Source organism: Cervus canadensis, chromosome 20, assembly GCF_019320065.1.
Source record: "Cervus canadensis isolate Bull #8, Minnesota chromosome 20, ASM1932006v1, whole genome shotgun sequence".
Lineage (NCBI taxonomy): Eukaryota > Metazoa > Chordata > Mammalia > Artiodactyla > Cervidae > Cervus > Cervus canadensis.
This window is the reverse complement of record NC_057405.1, coordinates 30,182,738-30,205,787: the sequence shown is the minus strand read 5'-3', so window position 1 is coordinate 30,205,787 and position 23,050 is coordinate 30,182,738. Positions and strand designations below refer to the sequence as shown.

The 23,050-nt window shown below is 42.2% G+C and overlaps 1 protein-coding gene across 2 annotated transcripts in view; it reads right to left on the bottom strand.

Annotated features, from left to right (window-relative positions):
- MEI4 (meiotic double-stranded break formation protein 4) overlaps positions 1–22,231 on the bottom strand; it is a 228,619-nt gene extending 206,388 nt beyond the window's left edge. Inside the window, exons 1-2 of one of the 2 annotated variants that reach the window (XM_043439670.1) lie at positions 21,868–22,231; positions 17,384–17,489 (exon numbers count right to left, since the gene is read on the bottom strand). The gene's annotated coding sequence lies outside the window, so the exon portion shown is untranslated. The remainder of the gene's footprint in view (positions 1–17,383; positions 17,490–21,867) is intronic. The other variant, XM_043439668.1, reaches the window with a different exon arrangement.
- Positions 22,232–23,050: the final 819 nt, after the last annotated feature.

Below are 23,050 nucleotides of genomic sequence, written 5' to 3'. Positions count from 1 at the left end.
AAATTCAAAGGCCATTTGAGGAAGAAAAAAAAAAAAAGACAACCCATGGAACTGCCGAGAACACAAAGTCCAAAAAATAACAGATCTGGTGTTTCCTTCTCCTTTATCCTGTGTTTCAGAAGTTCTTACACTTGAAGCTGCCATGGAATCAGCAGGAATCCTTGTAAAACACAAACTCCCTAGACTCCATCCCCAGAGTTTCTGATTTAATAGGTCTGGAGTTGGCCTGATAATCTATTTTTTACATGTTCCCAAGTAATAGTGATGCTGCTGGTGTGAGGACTACACTTGGAGCATCACTTACATACTCCATCCCTGGAATAATACCACATTTAAAAGTCTATAAATACTAAGCCATGGTCTATTCCAAAACCGTTAGGATTTTCAGCCCCCAAGCAAGAATAAAACAACAATAAAAAGTACTCATATTTTAGTTAGCTTCAGAGTTTATCTCACCATAACTTTGAAAATATTTCTATCTTCCACTCCTCTCTGCCAGGCTTTTCTTTTTAACAGATGAGGAATCTGGAATTCAGAGATATTTTTAAGGACCCATCCTTAATCCTGCAGACCGTCTGATACCAAAGCACGTGCTCTTCTCTATATGCCATGCTGTCACCCTCTGGAGTCCCCAAGGGCCATGCCTCTTATGGGGGCTTCGGCGGTTGATACTCACCCGCCTTGAGGCTGCACCTAGTACTTCACTATACGAAAAAGTTCAAATTCCACTTTTCTTTGGAAAAATACATATTTGACTAAACTATTGAGAATGGCAGGAGAGACTCTGTCACATCTCACAAAATCAACTTCATAAAAACTTACTTTAGGTAGATCTTTACTGCTCCTATCCCAAGGACTGACATTAGCCAACATATAATGAGCACTTCCTCTGGGTCTCGTGTGTGGATGTGCTCAGTCGCTTGTGGTCTGACTCCTTGTGACCTCAGGCACTGCAGCTCGCCAGGCTCCTCTGCCCGTGGAATTTTCCAGGCAAGAATACTGGAATGCATTGGCATTTCCTCCTCCAGGGGATCTTTCTGACCCAGGGGTCAAATTCCCATCTCTGGCATCCCCTGCACTGGCAGACATCCTTTAACCACTGTATCTGTTTCTTAGCAACTTTCAAATATACACTACAGTAATTTTAGCCATAGTCACGCTTGTTGTTTATTATATCCCAATCAATTGTTACCTTAATAAACTTCAGAGTATTTCTCACAGAATTTTCTAGGGTAAGTGGATTAAAGTAATGCAAAGGTCTTAACCATAAACACAAACAATCTTCCATTCTATAGACAGTTAACTTTATATTTTTATTTACAAAGGCTAAGCATGTGGTCAGGGTTCTGTGCTGTATAGGGAAGTTTGGTGACAGTAATTCAGTACCACAAACATACCATGAGTGTATCCAACACTCAAGGCCAAAACTGTATTAGAAGTTGACCAAAGATGAATTATATGTATTCTTTGTTTTTTAAAAGTTCATAATGTTTATTTTGGGGGGGGGTGGTGTCCAGGAAAGAGAGAAAAGCATAATTCAGTCTGATAAGAGACTTAATCAGAGTACAAAAAATGATACCCATGGGATCACCCTAACCTCTAGGCTCCCACCTAAAAGTCCTAAGAAAGCGAATGCTGGGAGTACTGAAGCCAACATCCCACTACATTGCTGCTTTATGACAACGCATGCCAAGGTCATTTGGAAATCCTACTGAGGGCTTCACTGGGGTCTTTTTTATCCTCTTCTGAAATACAGTGGTAGTTTAAATTTTATTAGTAAAGGTAAGTCATCACAACAACTGTAATCATTGCAGAGCAAACTGCAGCTATACCTTATGACTGGTGATGACTTTTAAAAAAGGAGATAAAACAAGTAACTGAGACGTGACAGATGAATTCAGACACATCTAGAGATAAACTACCGGTTTTTATGAGAATCTCTCCTTACAAGACCATACACTTGAGAATGGTTCCAAGAAAGACAAGATTTCAGGAATTCTGGATACTAACCATTAAATCAATGAAGATCAAATTTATCAAAAAAAGATGATGACAAGTAAGTATAAAAGCTTGAGAAGGCAACAAGAACAGTTATTAAGAATGAAACACATCAAGTTCACTCCACTGAAATTATATCCAAAGACTCTTCTTTCATTACAGCTACCAATGGCCCATCTGAATTACTTATGGTTACTGTGAGCTTTCTGTACAGAAAAGAATATGCACATGTATGAGTGAACACTTTACCATAAACAAAAATTTACTGTTAATAAACAGACTGATAATTCTGTAAATATTGATGTTTTACCATGGCTTCCCTTCTCTAAGCTCTCATTTTATGAAATGATTTTGGACAGAAAATTTATATACACAATAGTTATGGTCCAATGGCGGGCTCTGGCTTCTTTATTTTTAATTGGAGGATAACTGCTTTACGACGTTGTGCTGGTTTCTGCCACACGGCACGGTGAATCAGCCAAAAGTATACACACGTCCCCTCCCTCTTGAAGCCCTCTCCCCCGTCCACCGAGCTCACCCCTCTTAGGTCATCACAGAGCGCTGTGCTGAGCCCCGTGTCAGACAGCAGCCTCCCACGAGCTCTCTGTTTCACATGCGGTGACGTATGCGTTTCCATCTACTCTCTCCATTCGTCCCACACTCTCCTTCCTCCACTGTGTCCACAAGTTTGATCTCTATGTCTGCATCTGCCTATTTCTGCCAAGCAAATAAATTCATCAGTACCATTTTTCTAGATTATATATACATACATGTATATATATATATATATATATACATGTATATGTGTGCTAATTTATGGTATGTGTTTTTCTCTTTCTTACTCCATGCTATAGAACAGGCTCTAGTGAGGTTCATCCACCTCACTAGAACTGACTCAAATCCATTCCTTTTTATGGGTGAGTAATATTCCTCTGTGTGTGTGTGTGTGTGTGCACACCACAACCTGTTTATCCACTCCTCTGTCCATGGACACACAGGTTGCTTCCGTGTCCGTGCTGTTAACAGTGCTGCAGTGGACACTGGGGTGCCTGTGTCTCTGTGAACTATGCTTTTCTCGGGGTGCACATGTCTCTATGAACTATGCTTTTCTTGGGGTACACGTGTCTCTACGAACTATGTTTTTCTCAGGGTGCATGTATGTGTCTCTGTGAACTATGCTTTTCTCAGGGTACACGTGTCTCTGTGAACTATGCTTTTCTCAGGGTACACGTGTCTCTGTGAACTATGCTTTTCTCAGGGTACACGTGTCTCTGTGAACTATGCTTTTCTCAGGGTACACGTGTCTCTGTGAACTATGCTTTTCTCGGGGTACACGCCCAGTAGTGGGACTCTGGGGTCATACGGTAGTTTTGTTTCTCGCTTTTTAAGAAACCGCCATACTGTTCTCCATAGTGGCTGTGCGCTCTGTTTTGAGTAGACTGGTATTGATAAAAGATATGTCAAACTGCACTGGAGACAATTTGACTTCCAACGTTTTAAAAAAAATCATGTTTTCCATCTTTACATTAAGGAGTATCTTTAAATTTTATTCCCTCAATATGAAAGAATTCTTAAACTAGACACATGGTTTAAATGATAGAGGGCAAAATGACAAATTTTATTATATCAAAAGTTTAAGTATGTTCAGAATAAGACACCACAAAAACACAAAATGGTAACCCAGTCTAGCAAAGATATTTTCAACACATATAGTCAACAAACGGTGAATATTCACAATCTATAAAAAATGTCTATAAATGAGTAAAGAAAAGATTATGCATTAGAAAAATAGGCAAAAGAGATGAACAAGCAAGTCACAGTAAAGGTAAGAAAATGGTCTGTAAACATATGAAAGATGTACACATATATATATATGATGACAAATGTTCAAAACCGTTTACAACTTCATTGTTTCTGATGCAAACTACCACTTAAGTATCTAATAGAAAAATACCTAAATAAATTGAGATAAACTGACACAATCAAATATTACTAAGCAATAAAAAACAAATGAACTAAAGCTATACACATGAAAATGAAGGAATTTCATACTTAAAAAATAAAACAGAATTAAAAATGCATATTACTGGATGTAATTTATATAAAGAGTACTATACATTGTTAAATATATAACCACATATAGGAAAAATACAAAGGAATGCATCAGGTAATATATTCCAAATTTAGAACTGATTATTCCTGTAGGGAAAGAAGGGGTGAAATCAAAAAAAGGAAAGGTTTTTCCTGCCTTGCAAAGATCTAGTTTTTTAATCTGGACTTAAAAAACTAGCATTTGTTGCATCATTCTTTATGCTTTTTGTATGTCTTAAAATGTTACAGCATATATGTATTTTAAAGATTTTATTTGCTATTGGAATGACTGAATGATCTTACATATAATTTACAAAGAAGGGTTCAGGAACTTCCCTGCTGATCCAGTGGCTAAAGACTCCACGTTCTCAAAGCAGGGGACCTAGGTTTAATTCCTGGTCTGGGAACTAGATCCCACATGTTCCAACTAAAAAGACCCCACATGCTGCAACAATGACCGAAGATACTGCATGCTGCAGCTAAGACCCAGCAGAGCCAAATTAAAAAAAATAAGTAACTATTTTTAAATAACTAAAAATAAATACAAACAGGGTTCAATGGTGAAGTTTTCAAATTCATGAAAATAGTTAACATAGTCAAGACTAACCCAACTGCTAAAGAAGTATCTACCATGGGTGTCACCACGAAACGTGGAGAGTTGTCTTTGTATACTATCTTTCAGTTTTTCCTAAACACCTCTGTGACCTACGTTTCTTCCACAGCTCTCTGAACTCTGCTTCACATCTATACAGAAGACATCATTAATAAGCTAATATTGTCTGTTTCCACTTTTAGAAGGCACAAGCAATAAGTTGTATCAATTTTCAGAAATGAACTATATGCAACACTGAACATACACACATATTTGAACTATTTTTTCAAAATGTAAAAAACCCACTTAAAGATAAATAAGGCTAGAATTTTACTTGGGTGCAATTCATAAAATTATCAGAACCTGAACATTAAAGGATACAACGTGTGTGGCCAAAAGCATATTGAGCACTTAGGGGATAAACCACCTCTTCCAGGAAGCCTTCCTTAATCATGTCAGCCAACAGTCATTTTCTCTTTTCTCATCAGTTGTTGGAGTACTCCTCACCTGAAGCACTGATTCTGACTCTTATTCAATAACTATCTGCTTTTTTTTTTTTTCCTCTCTGGTAGGATTAAGTCCCTTGGAGATCACAGGTTACCTCACCTTCCCTTATTTCACTCCTTCACCAACACTCCCAAAAGGGTCCGAATAAATTTTCTCAAATGAATTAGACAGCAGAGGGACTAAGGGCCATATGTCAGAATAGAGAGCCCGCAGTACGAATCAGCTCTGCCCTCTGCCAGCTGAATGACAGAGGAATGGCTGCATCTCACTTTATTCATACAACAGAAAATATACTGGTAACATTCTCGTAAGACTGTCTTACAAACTAATGTAAATCACAGTTGAAAAGCACATACAGTAGTAGCGGGCACATGACTGGACTCAAGAGTTGTTAGTTATTTTTATCAGTAGCATTATTTTTACAGCTATGCTACTACACTACCATTTGTATGGAGGGGAAAAATGAGTCTTGCAACCACATGATTCCTAACTTTGCGTTCTCCTACCCAATTTTTAAGTTTGCCCATTACAGCGATCAACATCTACCTTGACATCCAATTAGTAAGTCTGACTCCAAATGCAGTTCTGGTGTAAGTAGAAAAACAATTATTCAGTTCTGACCCCAAATGTTCCTTCCCTAGACAAGGGTATTTGTTTACTTAACAAGAGCTTCTACCATGATCGCTGTTATTAATTAAACTTTATACTGACCTTGTATCCATGATGAAATTATTTTAATTTCAATATATTTTGTAAAATCATAAAGACAGTTTACATGCATCTATTACAAATGTCATATTCTTCTACAACATATCCCCCTTCTCATTTAGAACAGAATGTAAACAAACTCATTCATTGGGTCACTATTCTCCCATTCCAAGTGTATCTGCAATGGTTTGGTATTTAGCAATGACAGATTTGCAGTACTGAAAGCTCCTCAGTGATTAAATACACTGAATAGCAAATTAAAAATTAGTTTCAATAAGCAGCTGTGGGATTTTTCTGGCACTCCAAATAAACACGATTCTGCAGCTTTAAATTCAAGACAGTGTGCCCCAGGACTAACTGCTGACAGCATTATTTGATCTGGGAAGACGTGCAAACATTCAACAACAAAAAAGCATGTGTCAATAATTCATAGGTCTAGAGTCAACTCTCTAGCAGAAGGAGAGTGGATTTTTTTTTTTTCCTGTATCCCAAGACTTTTTTTTGTTTTTTGGTTTGAGTTAATTCCTCCCTCTTCAGTCTGCCAGGAGTCAGATCACCTGCTACAATCAGCTGTTCTGTTAACTTAGGTCGCTTTAGTCCAGGCTGACCAGGCTTCAACATACAAATCTCTGAACTGCAAGAGACAGGCATCAGTCTGGAAATGTGGCACTTCGTGCCCTCCTAATAACCTTAACTTCACCACCTCCTTCATGTCAATGAATGAGGTTTTCTCGACCCAACCCTGAGAACTTGATTTAGGCAGATAACATGTGTTTCTAGACTGTTCATGCAAGGGGGCAAGCTGAGACATCAGCTCCCTTCAACTCAGTCTCCTAGCTGTAGAATCTGAATGCATCTGCATTTCTGCCTCTCTGGTCCTGTTAATTCCCCTTCATCCAGCAACTCCAGAAACCATACTAACATGCAACCAGCTAACAAATGGGGGCTGTGATCACTGTGAAGAGAGATCTTGTAGCTGTGAAATACACCATCAGAAATCGGAATGATGGAACAGCTATAGTGAGCATATAAACAAGAAATTCAATGACTTGCTGCTACTTTTAAGAAAAAAAACCTGAATGCATTTGCCCACCAAAGTCTGACCTTGAGTCTTCTGAAATTGAAGCCCATGATAAATTACCTTTTCTTCATTTTTCAGTAACATTTTAAGTTGCAAATGTTAATATTTCACTCCAGGAGTCAAGTTCAGATAACTGTTCTGTGAGAAAATACCCTCGAAACACAAGGAAATTAACTGACAAATGAATTTATGAAACTGAAATATTAAAAGAGCAATTAATAAATTTGCCAGCTGTACTTCTCTTCTGTTTAAAAAAAAAAAAAAACAGCAGCACCTCATTGGGCTTTTTGATGGTGAGACCACATCAGCAACGTAAACATAATGGTAATTCATTCATTTATTCACCAAGTATTTTTTATGACCTGCTCTGTCCAGAGAATATAGTGGTGATGAAAATAGATGCATTCTGGAGCTCACATTTCTTATTTCTTACATTCTCCTGGCGGGGGGAGGGGTGTGCAGGGGAGGCGGGGAGAGTCACAAAATAAATGCATGTAAAATGATGAACGTTGAATTGTCATAAACACAGCTGAGAAAACGAATGCAGGTACGATGGCAAGAGAAGGTAAGGGATCAGCTGCCATTTAAAAAATAAAGGTCAAGAAAGGCATCAATGAGCAGATGACATGACTGAGCAAAGATGCAGAGGAAGATGAGGGAGCAAGCTGTGCTGAGAGAGAGAGCAGGGAGGGTGACAGAGGAGGCCGCGGACAGGCAGGGCTGGGGTGCAGAGAGCACTCTCCCCAGCACAGCCTGACGGGACCCCCGTAAAAGCTGGCTTTCAGGGCACGTATCACGCCAGTGTTACATAAGGGTGTTGAAGCTCAGCCATGCCACCACCTGCCCAAGGTCACACAGGGAGTGGAAGTGCTGACACCTTCCCCCAGGGGCTCCTGCTCCGTCCAGAAGGTTTTCAACTGCACCCAGTTTTTCCACTGCATCCAATGCTGTTATCGCAACTTGTCAGAAACAACCCATTACACGAGGATATCAGAAAGGCGACTGTAAGGATGAGGGCTTGGGAGGCAGCACGTGGAACTGAAGAAAGGAGCCTCCAGGAAGCACAGAACTTGAAGAGCTGCCATCAGGAAGAGGAGAGACTGGTGTTCAGCATGCCCCAGAAGGCAGAACTGGGCCCGGTACCTGGAAATCACAGGGAGACAACTTTCCAGTAATCGGATGAATAAAAAGATCTAGTGACAGGAGCTAGCCAACGACGGGGTGGGCTGGCTTGTGAAGTTATGAAGCTCCAATTACTGGAGTTACTCAGGTAGAGGCTGAACGGCCATCCACTGTCTGAGATGAAGACAGATTTTAGCACTGATGTGCAGGCTATATGTACGGATGGACAGACGGCTGTTCCAATTCCATGATTACCCAAGCACCCGGGCAGGGCAGTGTGGCAATCAGAAGTTCCAGAGGTCAACCAGCGGGTTAAAACCCAGTCTCCACCATTTATACATGTTTTGCACACTCTACAAGCCTCGGCTTGCTTATCTGAAAAACGACACAAATTACGTAAGTCACCTCACTGTGCCTTAAATTAAAGAAGATAATCCATGTAAAGGACTTAACACGGGGCCTGGCACACAACGGTCAGTCAATTCAGCTAATACAGACGTGTGTTTGGGAGCATGGGTATAAAGTATAAATATACATGAGTAATGTGTGCACATTTGTTTTTCTGTTTTTACTCTTATACTCAGTGGTGAGAAGAGTTCAACATCCAAAGCTGAATTGTTATAGAATATTAAATGACAACAGGATGATACTAACCATAATAGTTATAAAAAATACTTAAACAGCCATCTTCTTAGTCTGATCATTTCATATTATATCTCTTTTAATTACCAGGAAATATGCAGAAAAGTTCATCTTTTAAACATCTGAAGTGCCAATTTAAAACTTACGAAAGGAAATATCAACATTTCCTTAAATGAAACAACTATTAAAAATTCAGTACTTTAGCATAAGAAAGAATGCCTAACAATCTACACCTGTATTTAATGTGTATTTATATGCAAATTCTTGAGTGTCTGTGTACACACACACATACACACACACACTCTTAAACTATAAATTATAAACTAGAAAGCCCATGGTTACTTTTAAATTACCTGTCAATAAGCAAAATTATTTCACATATTTCTTATATGTCAAGCATTTTATGCATATGTCTGTATTAACAGAAAATAAAGGAGAACTAAACCATAGAATATGGCATCTCTGGGCTAAAATCTGGAGATGCTTCTGGATGGCAGAGAGTGAATTATGTAATTTTAGATTAATTTGCCATCATTCGTCATTCCGGATAAACTAACATTTATTATTCGTTGAGAAAACATTCAAGAATGGATATGATTGATAAAAGGAAGCCTGTGTTTTAAGAAAAACTCAGGCAATATTTTATCTCTGCAGCAGGGTGCTCAACGCTTTTAGGAAGTCATAGTATGAAACATTACAGACAGAGAAAATATTTCCAATGATAGTATTTGTTTGAGACACCGGGATATGTATGGATGCACATCCATCATTATATTGATCCTCCCAACAGCCCTGTGACATAGCTGCTATTACCCCTGCCCTATCAGCACGCACACAGGGGCCCAGGAAGTAAACTGCTCAAAGCCTCAAAGGAAGAAGTGAAGATACAGTCCCATTCTGAAACCTTCCATCCTTCTGTATCGTCTGCCATGCAATCACATTAAATTAGCGTATCTGGGCACAAATAATCTATTTCATTAAGTGCAATTCACACCAAAACTCTGTTGGATATATCTCATGGTCTCAAGAGCTTGGTATCAGAAGGGATGATCCAGCCTGTCACCAAAGACAGCATCAGGCATCCAGCCCAATCTCAGTGGATAACACCATATTGAAAATGTGATTACCTAACCATCAGTTCTTAGCAAGTCCTGCCAGACACTCTATGTCTGCTTCTATTAATCCCAGGTCCACCCTTAGAGCAAAAATAATATAAAGTTCAGTTTCCCACATCACCATCCAAGAATTTGAAGTGAGCGATCACTGTCTCCCCTTATAAAACCCCCAGACCCATTGCTCATAACATCCTAAGATTAAGCCTCTTTTCACTCTGGCGGCCTCTTCCGGTTGTATGTGATCTGTCAAAATCCCCCTTCGGTGACACTCTGCACTAACCTCCAATCCCACGATGAACACGATCAGTTACGGCCCTTGGACCTTTCTCTTAATGTCACCGATGGTGTTAAGCTGCTGAACCATCAGGTCTCAGGGATGGCTCAGGAGGACATAAAGGAAAAACAATTAAAATCTTCTTTTCCAAAATTTCTTTTAAGCTAGATCTCTACTTGCACAACTGATTTCTGCGGAGAGTCAAACACCTGACTTCTCAGCTCTGCAGTCTAGTCCCAGAGGAACGGAGCGCACCCTCTCACGATGGTGGGCCTCCTCCGTGACGCGTGGTGAGTCCCCTCTGACAGCAACGCCCCGTCTGCACACTCTCCACCCGCCTTCACTGCCTCCTTCTGCTGCCTGGTCTCAAGTCTTCTGAATTCACCCCTCCTTCCTTCCTCACCCGGGCGCCACCCTCTGCTCCTTCATCTGCATTTCCACAGCACTGGGAAACAGAGATCCCAAGGCAGGATCAACAGCCATTTGGGGGTCTTGCTCCTCTACTAGACAAGAGAGTGAGCCCACCTACTTGTGGACTTTGCCCTCGTCAGCTATTATTTCCAGTGCTGGATTTGGGAAGATCAAGCCATGCCCTACGTGAATAACTACAAAAAAGGTTAGAAGTGGAACAGCTCATGGAAACAAGGCTAAGACCAGAGAAGTTACGGAACGGAAGGCGTGTTTAGATACATATGGACAAAGGAAAAGGTATCAGCAGCGGGAAGAAAGCCTTGAGCCCGACTGCAGCATGGAGCCCCGAAGGGAAATGTCAACATCTTTTGAACATCTCCGCACACGAGCCACTGTGCATTCACTTTACAGCCAGTAGCTCGTGTGAGACCTCATTTAATAATTCTGTGACTGGGTAAACAAGATCCTACCTTACAGCACACGGAACTACAGTTCCTGTCAAGATCCTTATCAATCCTTATCAATATCCTGTGATAAACCAAAATGGAAAAGAACACGAAAAAGAATGTATATATAACTGAATTATATTACTATATAGCAGAAATTAACACAATGTAAGTCAACCACACTTTAATAAAATTTTAAAAAATGATTATGTGTTGTAGAATTTAATATCATTTTTTGGAGTTAAGGAAACTGAAGTTCAGAAGGCAGCTTTCTCAAGGATATCCGATTACCAAGTGATGGAACTGGACTTTTTAACTGTCATCTCTCTGCACAATCTTTCTGCAATACAATTCCGAAGCTTGGGAATGGGAACTGAATGTAACCGGGCTAGGAATGGGCCTCCCTGAATTGCCCTGTGTAGTCACCTTGTGTCTCCTCTGACATTCATCTCAGGTTATGACCACAGCAGAGCACATGTGCATGCGTGCACACACACACCCACACACACACAATGGCAGGCCCGCTGTCTCCACAAGCACTGCTAGATAAGGGATTTTTTTTACCCCCAAAGATGGCCTAGTGAGACAGGCACGAGCAGCACTGCATACTAATCACCTCTGAAAAACTCCCATCAGAAATAATTTCAAATATGTGTTCAAGAGGCAAGGATAGCACAGGGAATAGGAGAGCGGGTTTAGGAGGCAGGCGTCCCAGCTCTGCCCTCTATTAGCTGTGTGACTTTATTCAGATTACTCAACCTCTCTGTGCCTCAGTTTGCCAATCTGTAAAATGGGACTCAAAAGAGTACTCAACTTGTAAATTAAGGAGACGAAGTGAGTCAAGGCACATGGCCCCTGTGTACTCTGTCAGGCAGAGAGGAAACAATGCGATGCTTGGTCCGCTTGAGGCTTGTATGGGTCCATGAGTCAATGCCAGCCCCTGGTCTCCAAAGCCTCTGTCTCTCTCTGAACAGCATAAAGCTAGCAAGAACTCAGGGAAAGAGACACTTGTGGGCTGATGTGAACATGAGGAGGAACTGAACTCTGGAGCCAGTCTGGAAGATCTGAAGGATGAGAAGGACTCAGGCAAAGGAGGGACAAAACTTGATGGGGTGGACAGTACAGGCAGCCAGCAGATAACAGCATGCCTATTTGTGGGAGAGGGCATGGATTTCTCACTGAAGAATATGGTAGTTTGGGGAAGAAAGGGAAATAATATAGAACAGGGAAGTTGGGATCTTGAAGGTCAGTTAGAGGAGTCTGAACTCACTGCCCATGGACGGCTGGAAACAGGCATGGTCTTCGGAGTGGATGAGTGCAACACTCCTAGTAATGTTTTAGGAAGAGAATTTTGCTAGGCAGGAAGGAGTTAGGGATTGCTGACACCATACAGGGAAGAGGGGCTGGAAGGAGAGCCAGGCCAGGATGCTAATGTGTACACACAGAATACAAGATGCCCTGAAAGATGTCTGTGACACGGTGGGGCTTCCTGCCAGATTGGAAAGAGGAAAGTAAGGGAATACTTGCATATGATTCCCATATTAGGCCAGCGATGTGACAGACCCCAATCAGAAAATCATACTAAAATTACTGGAAAGTAAAAAACATGCAAAATAACACTGATAAAATATTTATTCAGCCCACTGCAACTATTCTCGGAAGCTGTTTCCTTAATTCTTTACTGAAGTTTCACTTTTTATCAATGAGTGATGAAAAGGAGGTAAACACATTAATAATGAAAGAAGCCAGCTTCCTGCCAAGTAGTTTGAATCAGTGCCCTTCTCCATGATCTTATGCGGTAGTCATATTTTTGGAGTATGCTGGGAAACTGGGAATTTGTCTATTATTTATCACGAAAGATTTTACATCAGCAACCTAGTAAGAAATGTACCTTTGGGGTCTTTGAGCTGAAACACTGCTTCATTTGCTATTTGCAATGATGCTGCAGTTATTTGCCTGTATGCATGCTGCTGCTGCTGCTGCTAAGTCACTTCAGTCGTGTCCGACTCTGTGTGATCCCATAGACGGCAGCCCACCAGGCTCCCCCGTCCCTGGGATTCTCCAGGCAAGAACACTGCAGTGGGTTGCCATTTCCTTCTCCAATGTGTGAAAGTGAAAAGTGAAAGTGAAGTCGCTCAGTCATGTCCGACTCTTAGTGACCCCATGGACTGCAGCCCACCAGGCTCCTCCGTCCATGGGATTTTCCAGGCAAGAGTCCTGGAGTGGGGTGCCATTGCCTTCTCCATGTATGCATGCAGTTCATTCTAAACCACAATTTTGGTCTTCGGAAACTGACCTTGATGAAAAGAATTCATTGATAATATATGTACTTTTAAAAACTCTATTCATTATATAGATGAAATAGTGCTTACTAACTATCAGATAAAGAGATGGATAATCTGTTTATTTGATAATTTGATAACGGATGGTGGATGATTTTTTAGTTAGAAAACAAGACAATCTTATAAGAGTGGACACTTTTAAGAACCATACTTATAAAAGAAATAGCTTTTTAGAAAGCAGCAACTTCTTGGGAACTATGTAAGATTTTGTGCACTGTCATAAAAAGGCAGATTATCATGAGAAACTTATATTCTGCCCACAAACACACAACACCATTTATCAGTTGTGCCAGGCACTGGAAATAAGGATGCCCTTTCCCTCAGAAGCTTTCTTTCTGGGGGAGGCCAATCAATAAGAAAATAAATGAAGTATCAACTAGTCAGGAAGCAATAGAAATGGACATGGAACAACAGACTGGTTCCAAATAGGAAAAGGAGTACATCAAGGCTGTTTATTGTCACCGTGCTTATTTAACTTATATGCAGAGTACATTATGACAAATGCCGGGCTGAATAAAGCACAAGCTGGAATCAAGATGGTCAGGAGAATTATCAATAACTTCAGATATGCAGATGACACCACCCTTATGGCAGAAAGTGAAGTAAGTGAAGTGAAGCGAAGTCGCTCAGTCCTGTCCAACTCTTTGCAACCCCGTGCACTGTAGCCTACCATGCTCCTCCATCCATGGGATTTTCCAGGCAAGAATACTGGAGTGGGTTGCCATTTCAAGAAGAACTAAAGAGCCTCTTGATGCAAGTGGAAGAGGAGAGTGAAAAAGTTGGATTAAAGCTCAACATTCAGAAAACTAAGATCATGGCATCTGGTCCCATTACTTCATGGCAAATAGATGTGGAAACAGTGGCAGACTTTATTTTTGGGGGCTCCAAAATCACTGCAGATGGTGACTGCAGTCATGAAATTAAAAGACGCTTGCTCCTTGGAAGGAAAGTTATGACCAACTTAGATAGCATATTAAAAGCAGAGACATTACTTTGCCAACAAAGGTCCATCTAGTCAAGGCTATGGTTTTTCCAGTAGTCATGTATGGATGTGAGAGTTGGACTGTGAAGAAAGTTGAGCACCAAAGAATTGATGCTTTTGAACTGTGGTGTTGGAGAAGACTCTTGAGAGTCCCTTGGACTGCAAGGAGATCCAACCAGTCCATCCTAAAGGAGATCAGTCCTGAATATTCACTGGAAGGACTGATGCTGAAGCTGAAACGCCAATACTTTGGCCACCTCATGCGAAGAGTTGATTCACTGGAAAAGACCCTGATGCTGGGAAAAACTGAAGGTGAGAGGAGAAGGGGACGACAGAGGATAAGATGGTTGGATGGCATCACTGACTCATTGAACATTGAATTTGGGTAAATTCTGGGAGTTGGTGATGGACAGGGAGGCCTGATGTGCTGTGGTTTATGGGGTCACAAAGAGTCGGACACGACTGAGCAACTGAACTGAAATGAACTGAGTGTGTGAATAGCAACTTTGGATAAAGTATAAAAGCAGTTCAGAAGAGAAAGAAAGTAGTTTTCTCTTACCATTGTCCCAGAGATAAAAAGAAATGTGTCATAATCTGCCACTCTAAACCCATTTGGGGGGATTTGTAAAGAATCACAAGTATGTTTTATTTTGTTTTTTAATCCTGTGAGAAAAAAGCTATTCATGAAAGTAGAAGGAAGGCGTGGGTAAAGCGACTGTGAGCAAGCAGTCTCTGAAATACATTTCCTAGCAATTATTAGAGATTAAAAAAGTCACATCTCTCCTTCCAACAATCAAAATTACTTTCTAATGAGTTGTTTTCATTCTACTATTCATCCAGATTAAACCAAAGCACACATTAAATACAAAAAGATTTATTTTCCAGAGTTCTGCCAGGGTGAAAGCAATCTAATCAAAAACGAAATGGGGAATGAGCTCACTGAATAAATCAGAAGGAAGAATTAAAGAAGCTGACAGATATTTTGGAGGCCTGTTAAAAAATAAATTGGATTTTCATTATAAAAATTGACTTAAATAAATGATACACTTAAGAACCCACTTCAGAACATTTCCTTAAAGTCAATTTGATTATCAACCCCAAGATATTGCATTTCAATATATTTTGTTATATTTCCAAAATACAAGAGGTATAGGAAAGGACATACACAGAGTCAACGCCCAGAAAATAGAAAGAAATAAATAAATACTAAAAAATCTTTGATTCTGATACCTGATGTTCAGATTTGAAACCTAAATAAAAAGTTAGGCAAAATATTTTACATAGTGCCACCAAAATAACTAGAGGATAATTAAAGTAAATTTTATATTTGAGGAAAAGCAAAAGAAAACTTGATAGTAGACACAGCCCTCTAAAGATCTATAATTTATAAATTACTCCCTTGATGGATAATCTGTAAGTATAGATATATCCACTAATAGGGACAATATTAAGCCTTCATGAAAGACAGCTGTTCATACGACAAGTGAAAGTTGTGTCCGACTCTTTGTGACCCCAGGGACTATACAGTCCATGGAATTCTCCAGGCCAGAATACTGGAGTGGGTAGCTGTTCCGTTCTCCAGGGGATCTTCCCAACCCCGGGATGAAACCCAGGTCTCCCGCATTGCAGGTGGATTCTTTACCAGCTGAGACACCAGGGAAGCCCTGTTCATATGACATGTGACACTTTAATCAGCAGAAATGGGGAGCATGAATGTGTGGCGGCGGGCAGCGGGGCAGGCGGGTGGGGATTGGATCTATTCTCTGTATTTTCAAGCAAGGAATGAGGAAGTACAGACCTTCTCATAATCTCTGGAGGTAGTAAGCCTTCTAGGTAAAATTATCATGTTCATACACTCAGCAGGTAATACCAGAGAAAAGAGTTTCTGTTCTAGGCACTCCACCTTTAAACAGATAAAGCTGGTAAAGGAACTCAGAATCCTGCTGTCTGAGGGACAGAGGAGGGAAGTGTAAACTGCGCTTGTTCCATGAAACCCCAAGGAAGAGGACACAGATGGGAGGGGAAGTTGTGCATACATGTTCTAGCTGTCAGATGTGTTAAAGACTGAGAGCTCTAGAGAAGTGAGTTCCCTATTGCGGGAGGTATTCAAGCACACAGAGAGAGAGATGACAGGGATGGGGCAGAATGCACCCAAACTCTGAAAATTAAATGGGTCAGGACCACCTTCAAGCTGAGATCTTGTGATTATAAGAAACAGAAATCACAGCCACTGACATCGGGGGACTAAAGAGTCATTCAGTGACAGTGATGTACAACAGATGCCTGGGAAAAAGTGTTGAGGGCACAGTACCCATGAGGGTCCAGGCAGGAAGCTAATGGTGCCTCAATCTGGGTAATGTGAAGGAGAGCTTCATAAAGAGCTACTTCCAAAGGTGTGGGCAACCAAAGGGGGAAACACAGTGTGCGGGGACCAGAAACAACAGCAGAGGGCCAAGGGCACCCTCCGCTTCCCCTGGATCGAAAGGGAGGAGAGGAGGGGCAGTTACCAGGTCTGGGAGAGAGACCTGCGGAGGACGGGACCACCCGGGAGGAGCTGTGACCTTCCATCCTCCAGGATGATCCTCATGACTGTAGGCGGAGCAGGGGCTGATGTGGACCTGCAGGGTGGAGGGGCAGAGAGATCTGAGAGGCCAAACAGAAGACTTCTGGCACAAATGCCAGCAAAGCCATGGAAAACAGGGCAAACGGGAAAGTCCTGGACGAGGTAAGAGGCTCTGGACTGCCTTCTCTCTAGGTCCTTTCCAAAGAGAGCAACATGCTTTTCAATGGACACGGTGAAAATGAGAGTCACAGACCTATGTTTTTTTACCATCCTTGTACATATAATGCTGGCTCTTTCTGATTCTCCAGGCATTCGCCTGGATTTGTTTTCTGAACTAAGCACTCAGCCGCAAGAATTGCTCTACCCAAAACAAAAGTGCCACAGAAGACAAGAGCTTCCCAGGTGGCGCTAGTGGTAAAGAACTCGCCTGCCAATGCAAGAGGGGTAAGAGAAGAGGATTCGATCCCTGGGTCAGGAAGATCCCCTGGAGGAAAGCATGGCCAACTCACTCTAGTATTCTTGCCTGGAGAATCCCCACGGGCAGAGGAGCCTGGAGGGCTACAGTCTGTAGGTTCACAGAGTCAATCAGAAAAGCACAGCACAGGATCTGAAAACCTGAATATAGAACCATCGAGCCTGTGTTAGTTAGGCGATTTTCCATCTGATATCCTGGCTACTCATTCCTTCATTCACCAGATAGGTTTAATGATCTCCTACTGGACAGGTGCTGTGCTGGGCCTGGGGACTCAACTGCCAACAAGAAAAGTCCATCACTGCCTTCACTGAGCTGTCAGCTGACTGTCAATCACTCCAATCTACAACACCCTCTGTTCAGTTAAGGAATCTCAGGAGTGCTATGGATCAGAGACGCAAACTATGACCCACAGACCAAATACGGGTGGCCTTGCTTCCATCAGCCATGTTTTATTGAAACACCCATGTCCATTAGCTTATGTGTGGTCTATCATTGTTTCAGTGCTACAACCTCAGAGTTGCTACAGGAGGATTGCAAAGCCTGATATATTACTAACTGGTTCTGTACAGAAAAGTTTGCCAATACTTGCTCTAAATAAAACCTAATGCTTTAAGAATAAATATATTAAAGGAAACATATTGTCACTCATCAAACATCTCTGGGTGCCCTAGCTACAAACCAAGTCATGAGGGAGGCTGGCTTTCTGCCAAGTTGCATTTCTACTGTTCTAAGTTTTGGTTCTGTATTTTTCCCTTCTTTCATTATAAAGGCAGATAAAAAAACTGTCACATGGCTAATATCTTCAATTAACAGCTAACTCTATTTGGAGGATGTTCACATTCTCTTATACTGTATCTAGTCTTTTGATTGATCAGAGTTCTTCCATATCATGGAAGGCCCATTTTTCCAATGATCCTTTTCGCTGAATCACACCAAACAAGTTTTGACAGGGGTGATTTTAGGCTATCTTTTAAATTGAACAATAAAATTGATTGTAAAAGCACTTAGCCACCACTCAAGTGCTATATAAATGCAAAATCATAGCAGCAATAGTACCTTCACTTCCCTGCAGAGAGAAACATGAGTGGATGCTTATTCCCCAATCACTTGACCCAGAGAGCATTAAAATTTTAAATGTAAAAAAATATAAATAAATAAACTAGCTTTCATTGGCTGTTACCAAAAATTCCTAATAAGAAGTGACAGGATCTGTGCCGGTTGTGGTTCCTCGGAAGGATGTTAAGCGGCTCAGCGGTGGCTGTGGCTGACCATTGATTTGCCACTCCCTAAACCCTTTTCATCCCCTAAATGGGAATCAATGTAGCATGAATAAAATTAAACGACCATTTAGTTCATATTTAGTCACTATAATGAAGCAATAGCTGGCTGGAGAAAGATCTTTGCCAAGCCTTGGTTCCTGAAAGTTTTCCCATCCGCTAGCCATAATGTACATTTCATGGGTCAAGAGAAAGGAGAGTGAGTCCACCAGTGAACTCAGAACCAAGAATGAGATGATAACGGGAGGCAGCATGGAGAAGGTCTGGCTGATTGGGTAACAAGAGAGGTTTCTGTTAGGTACCAGCTTAGACATTCTATTGTTGAAAACACCTTCCTTGATATCCTTAGATCAAGTCATTTCCCTCCAATACATAGCTCTTAACATTCGATACTGCTATATCACAGTTGCAGCTGGGTCATTCCTTATTTCCTTGGTTCTTTGATGGCAATGACCCTTGGTGAGTTCCACTGAGCTCATGACCTGCCTCTGCAGGGCAGAAATTGCTACAGTGAACACACAATAAGCACTGAGAAAAAAAAAAAAATAGCTGGTTGACCTGATGAATGAATGGATAGGTAAGCAAGCTGGATGCTAGGCGCTCTGACAGCATGTAAGAATACCCTGGTCATTCTATGATACTTCTCAAAACTAACGGCCCATGTCTTCCTGTCCTGAGCTAGGCTCTAGGAAAATGCACAAACTGCACACCAGCTCCTGGTATCTTCACCACCAACTACCTCCTCTCTGCTCTTTCACTCCCCTGTCTTAACTTCTCTTGATATATAATCATGACCAAATTGCTCCCAGCTGCAGAAAAGGAAAAAAAAACAAAAAACAAAAACAGTATCCCATCACCTCCACCTCACCTAGCTGTTCTTACAAAGGCTGAAAAAGACAAACCTGAGGCCTACCTGCAAATTCTCTTGCCCCTTCTCTGCAGACCTCACCCTAATAACCACGCTTCTATTCTTAAAATGCTTTGCTCTCTGACTTCAGTGCCACTATTCCCCTGATTCTTCTTCTATACCATACCCTGTCAATTCTATAATCCAATATATCTAAAAACTGATCTTCTTCTTCCTCAAACCATTAACAACTCTTGTCTTTATGGCTACATCAGTCTTCTGCCAGACCTCTCAGCTCCCTCCAATCCACTCTGCACAGTGAAGTCATAAGTTCACCTCAATAATGCTCCAAAGTAATTTCACTGGTTCTATTACATTGTGACTCTGGCCCTCACCTTCAAGTGCCTTTGTACTGTAGATTTAACTTACATATGACAAATACAGGCCCCATGAAACAGCTATTCTGTCTGATCTTCACCACAATATCCAGTGGACTCCTGACACCTTTATATGTGTTAAAACATATTCAAGGTAATGTTTTCTAAATCTTGACAAGGCCTCCAAACTACTGGTTTTGGAAGGCTGGTTCCAAATACTGGTATTCCCACCATTACTCATGTAAAAAGAGCAAAAGTCTTACTCAGAGTCATCAATTTGTGCTCCTGACCATCATTCCTGGTTTCTCTCTTAATTTTGTCATTTGTGGTCCATATCCCTGCTCTGAAAGTCATCCAGATTATGCATGTTCCAAATTATACAGGCTCTTTATTGCACTTGATCTAAAGACTTACTTCTAAAGCAGTAAGTCTTCCCAAATATAAATAAGTAGAATAGTTGCTAACACAATTTTCTGCCAAGTGACTGAGTCTCACTGTAGCCACATGAAACACTGTAAATCTCTCGATTTTAAGCAGAAAAAAGGCAGTTGCAAACAATCCCAAGAATGTGATCAATGTGTACGTAATTAGAGACAAATACCGCTCTTGAAAGAAATATACCCTGCTCAGGAACACGGCCCACGGTATGAGTTTTTCTACATTATGAGCATTTTATGAATATTAAATAACAGTACACATCTTTATAATCTATGGCTCCTGATGACCTCAAGTCCAAAATGTGTTTCTGAACTTCCAGCCTATGAAGTTATACAAAGCCTTTCATAATTCAGTACAAGCCACTGGTCCCACTTATTAGCTGCCACTTTTATTAGACATTCAGGTTACATTAAAACACGGTCTTCCCCACATATGCTCAGCTTCCTGCCTTTACTCTTCTCATCCTTTTCATTTGCAATGTATTTCCCACTTCTACCCCTATTTCCTAAGTATCTGTTACCTACGCCACTGTCAGGGTACCACCTCCTCCAGCAAGCCCTCTGCCCCACAGCATTTTTTCTGAATCTCCTAATGAAATCCCACCCTGCCCCTGAATGTTTCCTACCTAACTCTACATCTATCTCTGCCCCAGGCCTGGGAGGTCTTTCAAGGAGGAGACCATGTGTGTGCCATCTTTGACATCTACAGTACCTTACATCAGTTCAGTTCAGTTCAGTCACTCAGTCGTGTATGACTCTTTGCGACCCCATGAACCGCAGCACGCCAGGCCTCCCTGTCCATCACTAACTCCTGGAGTCCACCCAAATCCATGTCCATAAAGTCGGTGATGCCATCCAATCATCTCATCCTCTGTTGTCCCCATCTCCTCCTGTCCTCAATCTTTCCCAGCATCTAGGTCTTTTCAAATGGGTCAGCTCTTTGCATCAGGCAGCCAAAGTATTGGAGTTTCAGTTTCAACATCAGTCCTTCCAATGAACACTCAGGACTGATCTCCTTTAGGATGGGCTGTGGTTCCTTCAAAATAATGGGGGCTCAATAAAAGACGTGTTGGGGACTTCCCTGGTGGTCCAGTGGCTAAGACTCCACACGCCAACGCAGGGGGCTGGACATACATCCCTGGTCAGGGAACTAGTTCCTACACGTCCCAACTAAAGATCCCGAGACCTCAAGGAAGATCCCATTTGCTGCAACTAAGAACCAGGCAGCCAAATATATATTTTTTAAAAAATAAATTTAAAAATGTGCATAAGGCACTGATTTACCAACCGCAGCAATGGCCTCCAAGCACAGGCCTCTTCTGCCCCCAGGAGGGAACCATTTTTGGCGGGGGGGGGGGGAGGTTAGAACACACCCGGGACGCCCACACATTTGGAGGCGCAGGCCGGAGTCTAACTCCAGAAGCTCCAGCGCCGCTGCGATCCACTGCATCGGGTAGAGAGACACGGAACACGTGCGCTGGCAGCCCATGGCACAGATACGCGTCTCCGAACGAAGCCACGCGCCAGGCACGCGGGGAGGCGGAGACGGGGGAGCCGGTGCAGGGCGCCTCCGCACCTACCTTCGGGGACCCTGCAGAGCAAGGAGGGCTCCTCCCGCGGGGAGCCGGTGCAGGCGGGGAAGGGGCCGCGGGGACTGAAGCTCTGCGACGTCGCCGGCGGCCCTAGCCCGACCGCCCAGAGAAGGCCGCCCGGCGCCGGCTTCCGTCCGCGCTCGGGGGCGCGCGGGGAGGGCCGGGCCGCGCGCCCCACAAGCCCCCGCGGCGCGCTCGGCCGGCCGCGCCGGGGCCGCGCCGGAGCCGCAGGGAGTCGGGAGCGCCGCCTGGGTGGGAGCGGGTCTTCCCGGCGGCCCCTGCGAGGGCCCGCGCCGCGCGGGCAAAAGCTAAGGCGAGGCCTCGCGCCTCCCCGAGGACCGCATCCCCTCGGCTTCCCGCCGGAAGGGGAAATCGAGTCCTAGCGGAGAACAAGCCCTCGGGGAGACTTCTGGAAGGAGATCTGGTGATTCCAGCGGGGGAGGGGGAGCAGCTTGGACAGGATGAATCCGAAAACGACACTTCTCTTCCCAAAAATGAAATTAAACTTGTGTTTCTTCCAAGAAATTGTGGTCATTACAGAATGATGTTGCTGTCTGTTCACCTTTCACATCATATGTATTGTCAATTTTTTTTGGCGGGGGGGCGGTGGGAGCCTTACATCTTACAAAAAAAAAAATGCTTCCATCGTTTAGAATCCCAGTTCGAAGCATTTTTTTTGGTAAGATGTAAGGCTCCCACCGCCCGCCCCCCAAAAAATTGACAATACAATGTATGACAAAATGTATGACAAAACCCACTATATATTGTAAAGTAATTAGCCTCCAACTAATAAAAATAAATGAAAAAAAAAAAGAATCCCAGTTCGATTCCAAGAACCCTGAGGACAGATTCTCTGCAGGTTTCTTTGGTTACACGCAGTGCTTGATCGCTTTTGGGTAGCGTGTATTTATTGTATAAAATAGCGAGCATGTCTACGTGGAGATCTGTATGGCTGATTTTAACTAAATGGATGAACCTTTCTTATTAAGATAATACATGTGCGTCCAATCCATTATTGTACATTTCTTTAAAATGTTAAGCATCGTTGTTCTAGCCATCTGCCCGTAAACGAGAATCAATGCTGCAAAGTCCATTGTCATTTGTTTAATATGTTCATTAATCCTGAAGAGGTAAATTTCAGGTAAGCGAAGACAGAATTATCTTGAACTAC